The sequence below is a fragment of the Selaginella moellendorffii genome, unplaced genomic scaffold (assembly GCF_000143415.4).
Source record: "Selaginella moellendorffii unplaced genomic scaffold, v1.0 SELMOscaffold_126, whole genome shotgun sequence".
Taxonomy (NCBI): domain Eukaryota; kingdom Viridiplantae; phylum Streptophyta; class Lycopodiopsida; order Selaginellales; family Selaginellaceae; genus Selaginella; species Selaginella moellendorffii.
Window position 1 is genome coordinate 139,971 of NW_003314387.1, and position 8,559 is coordinate 148,529.

Below are 8,559 nucleotides of genomic sequence, written 5' to 3' on the forward strand. Positions count from 1 at the left end.
ACTTTGTGTCAAAGTTGTTTTCTTTTGAGAACACCTTTCCCATGACTTTAGTATGGCATATTTTGCTATCAATGAGATACCTATTGTTCTCATACTTGGATCTTATGATCCTTCCTTTGTAGGGCACAATACACCTCAATTCAAATGCTTTTACCAATCCTTTAGGACCATTCCTTGATTTTACTTGAGTCATCCAACATTTTTGGATTTTGCTAATCCAATGACTTGTAAGGTCTTATTTTTGAGGTGCTAGCCCATTGGAATACAACTTTGTGTATTCATGTCCTACTCACAAGGACCATCTTTGCAAGTGTTGCTCTAACACTTGATTATTCCTCATTTTCTTTGGGCTACTCTTGCTCCTTAGGACTATCTATCCATATGATAAGAATACCGATTCATCCTTTGAGCACACCCCCAACTCCTTGGGTTTGTTCCAACATTTATAAAAGGTAGCCCCGGCTACCATTTCAAGGACTCGTGTCCTCATCCGTATTTGACCTTTCACGGTCATTAGTTCCAGTCTCCAATTCATGAGCACCAGCCTCAATTATATAAGGATAATCTTGTGACTCCTTTATTGTTTTAGAGTCCCTATCTTTCCCATGATCCCAACTATAGTTGTTTACCACAACTACATTAGCCAAGATCACATCCTCGACTCTCTGAGGAAAACTTTATATTGTTCTCAAGATCCCAAAGTTGTTCTATTATTGACCCTTTTCTATCCACCACCTCATCTACAAGTTCACACATGAATTGTAGTGGAGAGCTATGTCTTCATGACTTGCTACTCCCCAAGGATAGGCCCACTCCTAGGACCTTCTGATACCAACACCAGTGGTGATATACTTGAGCACCAATAAAAGTCAAATTAAGGAACAGCTCTGATACCAAATTATAAGCAACTAAATTTTCCATTCTACTTTAGTCACTTAACCACACTTCCGACCACTTGGAGGAGTCCAAGATGGACCCGAGATGGAGTCCGATATGGACCGAGATGGAGTCCGAGATGGACTTGAGTTGGAGTCCGAGATGGACTCGAGATGGAGTCCGAGATGGAGTCTAAGATGGACCGAGATGGAGTCTGAGATGGAGTTCGAGATGGACCCGAGATGGAATCCGAGAAGGACCCAAGATGGAGTCCAAAGTCGAGATCGAGACCGAGACTGGGACCGAGACCGAGACCGAGACTGAGACCGAGACCGAGACTGAGACCGAGACCAAGGCTGAGACCAAGCCCAAGCCCGAGTCCAAGACCGAGTCCGAGTCTGAGTCCAAGTCCGAGTCCAAGTCTAAGTTCGAGTCTGAGAGGGTGAAAGCCCAAAGCGTTCGTCTCCCAGACCCTAGGGGGTTTGGTGAGCTCCAAAAGTATAGTAGGGGGAGGACTACAGTGGAGCCAGTTTGGCCAGGAAAGGCCAGTCTGGCCCAGGAAGGTTGTACCCAGTGTTGGGTGATGAGCTGCGCACTAGGAAGTCCAAGACTAGAGTGAATACGGACTGACAAGCGGGGTAGCCTGGTGAAGTGTTCAAGAGCCGGCTCTAGTTCCCCTGGGAGATCGACTGGCCGATGCTCCCAGTCCAAGAGTGGGTGGCACTACCTACTTGGATACCTGGCGTGGCTCAATGGAACTTTGCCCTAAGCCCATGGCTAGAGCACCTAAAGGCGGAAGGCGGGGAGAGTACTCATGAGGCCCGCGTAGGGCCATGGTGTTCCAAAATGTTGTCCCAAAGTCCCAGTTTGTGGAAAGGAAGAGGAGTAGCCCTCCGGTGTGGTGACCAAGGACACAGTCACACAGTGAGGAAGTCCTAGAGGACAGTGGGACTTAGTGGTCGGGCCCGTGGGCCTTGATCCAATGGCAATGCTGGCGAACATGGCCAAGGATAGAAAGGGACTTGGTGGAGACTGGAATGGAGATATTGGGGAAGGCTATTCCCCATGTCTGCGGGCATCCTAAGGATGCTAGGGAGTGGATCTGGGATGACCACTCATGGGAGAACGACCCAGTCTTAGAGAGACAGGATTGCAATGTAGGTGGTGTTAGACCACCGATGTGACCAAGGTGAATGAGCGTAGCCTAGCGTAACAGGCTCACATGTCAGTGGTACCTTGGTGTGTCGGTCATGGGATTAGACACGTGGAGCACTTGGACCAAGTGCAAAGGTTGAGTGGCGGGGATGCCATTCTCGGGGCTAGCAAGCCCAAGTCCAAAACTAGGACTTATGAAGGTTGTGAGTGAGACTCCTCTAAGTGGTTAGAGGTGTGGCTAAGTGACTAAAGTAGAATGAAAAAATTAGTCACTTACATCAAGCTTAAAAAGGTTGGTTCGTGCATGGTTTTTATATCCTTGCGTTAGGCCACCGATATATTGAAATAGCGCTAGACTCTGTTTGGCTCCATTTTTCATGCTAGTCCTGGCATTGGGATATTGGGCACTCTAGGACTGTTTCAAGTCACTTCGTGCTCCTGTTCCTTCACTCCTTGAGCTGTATGTTCGAGAGTTGTTATGTGCTCTAGTGCCATTGCTCCTTGCCTCCATGCTTGGTAGTTTGGCACATTCAGTGGCCGAAGGTGCTATAACTCATGTTCCACTCCACTATCCTTTGGACACCTGGCATGTGGATGTTCATTTTGCATTTTATGAATGTTGGTGTTGGATATTAGATATATGGGCAATGATGTTCGATGCTTAAGCATATTATTGGGTCATGAGAATTTATGTTAAGGTGAACTTATATAAAATTATTGGTAGGAAGAAGTTGATTGAGTCTTGAAAGTTTGCATTTCTAGATTAAGAGTCATTCTTTCTCTAGGATGGAAAATTTTCCACAAATTTTCTTAGGCTTTTCCAATGGCTGATTTGTTGATCATTTTGTCCAAAAACCTTTTCGTTTTCGTAAACCAATACAAATTAGTGAAAGGGTTGGAGTTGACTTTGGTAATCTTAGACCTTAGTAAGTAGTTTGTATGATGTGCCTGGAAGAAATGCTAACTTTTGGGGCTAAGGCAATTAAGTTGGATAGAGTCTGGAGTTGGTGTAGAAAAGTGGCCATTACGCTTTTCTAAGAAGGGTGACTCTTATGCTTTTCTTCTATAGTATTGTGCTTGGTTGCAAATTGCACCTTGCATATTGTTACACTCTATGACAATAGTGAGCTCTCACTGAACTTGACTTGGTCTTGGTAGCCTTGCGCCTTAGCTGAGGATGGTGATGTCTAACTTGGTTGTTTGTGTCAGGAATCCCCCAATTCTTGCCACATTCCTGACTCTCGCCGGATTCCTGACCTGCAGACCACATTCCTGAATCTCGAGACACTTCCCTATTCCTGACTCTCGAGACACTTCCCTATTCCTGACTCTCGAGACACTTCCCGATTCCTGAGTCTCGAGTCACATTCCTGATGATGATGTGGCGCCTCCTTGACCTCAGCTGTATTTAGGCCGTCCTCGTCCAAGAGTGGTGGAGCTTCATCAACCTATAGTATATATAGGTTAGCCTTGTTCCATTTCTCCACAATCTGAATCAACACCAGTCTAAGGCCTCTTCTTTGTTTTCACTAGCTTTTTCTCTTTGTCTTTAGCATTTTCCAGTCTTGATCTTGTTGGGGGTCTTGACAGTTTGATTCAGATTGTGTTTTTTGCTTTTCTTTTAGCTTGTTTTGATTATTTGATTGCCTTTGTCTTTTCCCCCCTTTCTTTTCTTTCTTCTTGCCAATGGAGTCTCCAAGCCATTCTGATTTCTTTGCCGAAGTCCTTGCAAAAATTCAGTCTGAGAATACCGAGCTGAAGGCAACCCTTCTACGCATGCAGCAGGAGCTTGCTTCACTTTCGGCTCAAGGATCCAGCAAAGTTCCTGAACCGAAGGTGAGTTTCCCGGCGAAATTTTCAGGCAAGCGTTCGGAGCTTCGTGGATTTTTGAATCAAATGGAGCTGATCTTTGCACTTCAACATCGGCGGTACCCCACTCCCGAGTCTCAAATCGGCGCGATTGGGACGTTGCTCGAGGGTGCAGCTTTGTCATGGTTTTCTCCTCTTCTGGAGAAGAGCATGAAAGGGGTCGTGGTTCCGGAGCTGATGGATCTTCAATTGTTCAAAGAGAAGCTCGAAGCATGTTTTGGCGAGACGGATCGGGTTCGGGCTGCTACCACAAAGATGAGACGTCTCTCTCAGGGGTCTCGTCCTGCCTCGATCTACGCTGCAGAGTTCCAACTCCTTGCCTTGGACACTCAGTGGGATGAGCGGGCCCTGATTGACCAATTTCGTTTCGGCCTCAACAACGGTGTCAAGGATTTGTTGCTCACCATGGAGGATCCCAAGGACCTGTCGGACGCCATCAACAAAGCTGTTCGATGTGACAATCGTCTCTTTGAACGTCGTCAGGAAAGTCGCCGCGCCGCTGTTTTTCCGTCCCAGACTCAGGAATCCCAGCTTGAGTCTTCGGGGCATAGTCCTGAACCTACTGCTCCGGTCCCGATGGATATTTCTGGTACTCCCCGACTCATTAGAGGGAAGTTGAGTCCTGCTGAGAGGCAACGTCGAATATCTCATAATCTTTGCCTCTACTGTGCTGATCCTAATCACAAAGCAGCTGTGTGTCCCAGGAAGCCTCCCCGATTGCTCAAGTTCACTCTGCCTCAAAGTCCACCACTGTTGCAGTCGGGAAACGACCCTATCCAAACAGAGTAGGAGCTGTCTGTTTGGACTCCCCAAATAAGAATCACTTTTCTTCCTTATCAAGCTCCTCACCACCTTTCATCAAAGCCACCACCAATTCCCGCAACTTCCGCGTCCCATGTCTCCTTTCTTTCACCGGACAATCAGGACTCAAGGCTTTGGCGCTACTGGACTCGGGTGCAACTTCCTGCTTCATGGACACAGACTTTGCTGCCCGACATCACGTTCCTCTTTCTCCTACCATACGGGATCTGAGGGTTGAAGGCATCGGCGGGCATTTTGTGTCTCCATCTTCTGGACTTAGGGAAACGTTGCCCGTTCGAGTACACATCGGGTCCACCGTCACCGATATCGCCTTCAACATCATCAACAGCAAGTCTTCCTCTGTGGTGCTCGGTCTTCCTTGGTTCCAACTACATCAGCCTCAGATTTGTTGGAAGGACTTACAGCTCATCTCTCCCACATCACCATCTCCCACGGCTTCCCCTGGTGTTCATCGAGTCCGAATCAGGAAAAGTTCCCTAAACTCAAGTCGGGGTTCTGTTCCTGACTCTACGCAGTTTTCATCCTCTTCTTTTTCCTCTCTTCCATCTTACACTGGACAGTATCCTCGTCTCATCATTCCATTTAGTCGTACCCCTCCTCCTATCTCCACAATCACTATGAAAGAACTCCTTCATGAAGAACCTCTTTTTCTTTTTGCTTTGCATGTTTCTCCTGTCAGTCTTCCTGAGAAGTATCATGATTTTGGGGATGTGTTTGACAAGAAAAAAGCTAGTGTACTGCCTGTTCATCGGCCTTATGATTGTCCCATTGATTTACAGGAAGGAGCGTCACCTCCGTGGGGGCCGATCTACGGGTTATCCCCGTCCGAGCTTAAGGCCCTCAAAGAGTACGTGGATGAGAACCTTGCCTCGGGCTACATTCAGCATTCGCAGTCCCCGGCTGGAGTGCCTGTCTTCTTTGTCAAGAAGAAGGATGGGAGCTTGCGGCTAGTCATCGACTACCGAGGTTTGAACAAGGTGACTGTTCGGAACCGTTATCCGCTGCCCCTGATCTCGGACCTGTTGGAACACCTCGGCGGTGCCCGCTTCTTCACCAAGATCGACCTCCGTGGAGCATACAACCTGATCCGGATCCGGCCTGGTGATGAATGGAAGACTGCGTTCCGAACCCGCTATGGCCACTTCGAGTACACTGTCATGCCATTTGGCTTGACAAATGCTCCAGCGGTTTTCCAACACATGGCGAACGACGTTTTTCGGGAGTTTCTTGATCAGATGGTGATCGTCTACCTCGATGACATCCTCATCTACTCAAAAACTTAGGAGGAGCATGACGAACATGTTCGCAAGGTGCTAGCGAAGCTGCAAGAACACGGCCTATACGCGAAGCTTGAGAAATGTTCCTTTGATCAGCAGTCTGTGGAGTTCCTTGGGTACATTGTCACTTCTGAGGGTATCACGATGGATCCTGCTAAAGTCAAGACTATTCTCGAATGGGAGCCTCCACAATCAATGTCAGACGTTCAGGTTTTCCTTGGCTTCGCCAACTTCTACCGCAAATTCATTGATCACTACTCTGACATTGTCCTTCCTCTCACACATCTCACTCGCAAGGATGTTCCCTTCTCTTGGTCTGCTGCTGCCTAGCAGGCCTTCGACACACTCAAGGCGGCCTTCAGTTCTGCTCCTGTCTTGATCCATGCTGATTCCTCACAACCTTTCTTCATCGAGGCTGATGCCTCCGACTTTGCCATTGGTGCTGTGCTATCTCAACTCGGAGCGGATCACGAACTTCATCCGGTCGCTTTCCATTCTCGGAAATTCCAGCCTGCGGAGATCAATTACGAAATCCACGACAAGGAGCTTCTTGCCATCGTGGATTCCTTTGGAGAGTGGCGCCGTTTCTTGGAGGGGGCGAGCCATCAAACAACAGTCTGGACGGATCACAAAAATCTCGAGTACTTTGCCACTTCCCGAGTTTTAAGCCGTCGTCAAGCAAGGTGGGCACAATTCCTGAGTCGGTTTGACTTTGTTATCAAGTACAGACCTGGAAAGTTTCAAGGCCTTCCTGATGCTCTTTCAAGGCGCTCCTATCTCAGTCTCAGGCCTGGTAATCCTGCCTTCGATCAACAGGATCAAGTTATCCTCGGTCCTGATCGGCTTCAAGTTATGGCAATTTCCCTGGCCCCTCAGGACTCCTCCTTGATGGATGCAATCAGAAACGATCTTCAATCCGATGATCTTGCTAGCGACATTTTTCCCCATCTTCAGGTTGGACACCCAGTGACTCCCGACTGCCGGCGATTTGACGAGTTCGAGTTCTTAGATGGCTTATTGTACCGTGGGGAGCAGCTTTACGTTCCTGAAGGTGATGCTCGAAGGTTGATCCTGATGGCGTGCCACGATAGCCCGACTGCTGGTCACTTCGGCATTGCGAAAACCTATGAGCTAGTTGCACGGGACTTTTGGTGGCCTCACATGGACGACTACATCAAAGCTTTTGTTACCTCCTATGACACTTGTGCCCGGAATAAGGTACCTCGCCACCTTCCTTCAGGTTTGCTTCGTTCCCTTCCGGTCCCTTCAGGTCCTTGGGAATCCATCTCCATGGATTTCTTGAGTGATCTTCCGAGTTCTGGAGGCTTCAACAGCATTTTAGTCGTGGTGGATCGCTTCACAAAGATGGCGCACTTCTTGCCATGTACCAAGGAGTTTTCGGGCGAGGACATGGCAAAACTGGTATTCAGGGAAATTTTCCGACTTCATGGGATTCCTACAGATGTGGTTTCGGATCGGGGGCCTCAGTTCATCTCTCATTTCTGGCAACGGTTTTTGCAGCTGCTTGGAGTGAAGGCCAACCTCTCTTCGGCATATCATCCTCAAACTGATGGGCAGTCCGAGCGAACGATTCAGACGTTGGAACAATTCTTGAGGTGCTTCATCAACTATCATCAGGATAACTGGTTCGATATCCTTCCCCTTGCTGAGTTCTCCTATAACAACTCTGTTCACTCCTCTCTTTGAGTTTCCCCCTTCTTTGCGAACTCTGGCCGAAATCCCCGATTTAATCTCTCACTTCCTTCTCCATCTGAATCCTCTCGTTCAAATCCCCGCTCTGAATCATTTATCTCCAACCTTCAGGAAATCCACAACTCCATCTCCTTCCACCTCCATCGTGCTCAGGAATCTCATAAAACATTTGCCAATGTCCATCGTCAGGATTGTCCCCCTTACAATATCGGGGATAAAGTCTGGCTCCTCAGGCGAAATATCTCCACCACCAGGCCCTGTCCAAAACTCGATTTCAAACGCCTTGGTCCTTTCCCTATCACTGCCATCATTAATCCTGTCACCTATCGCTTTGCACTTCCCTCCTCATATCAAATTCACCCCATTTTTCACTCCTCTCTCCTTGAGCCTTATATTCCCAGTCCTATTCCAAATCAGGTCATTCCTCCACCTCCACCAGTGCAGCTCGAGGATGGGTCTGAGTACGAGGTTCAGGACATCCTTGATTCCAAGATTTCACGATCTAAACTCTACTATCTGGTGGACTGGAAGGGTTATAGACCTGAGGAAAGCACTTGGGAACCTGCGGACAACCTGATTCATTCTCCTGACCTTGTTCAGGACTTCCACCGCCGCTATCCTTCTCGTCCCAGTCCTCATTCTTTTTCTCCATCTCCCATCCCTCGCCGCTCATCTCATCCTCCTCTTCGTTCTCGTTCACATCCTCGTTCCACTCGTTCTTGAGGAGGGGGTGCTGTCAGGAATCCCCCAATTCTTGCCACATTCCTGACTCTCGCCGGATTCCTGACCTGCAGACCACATTCCTGAATCTCGAGACACTTCCCTATTCCTGACTCTCGAGACACTT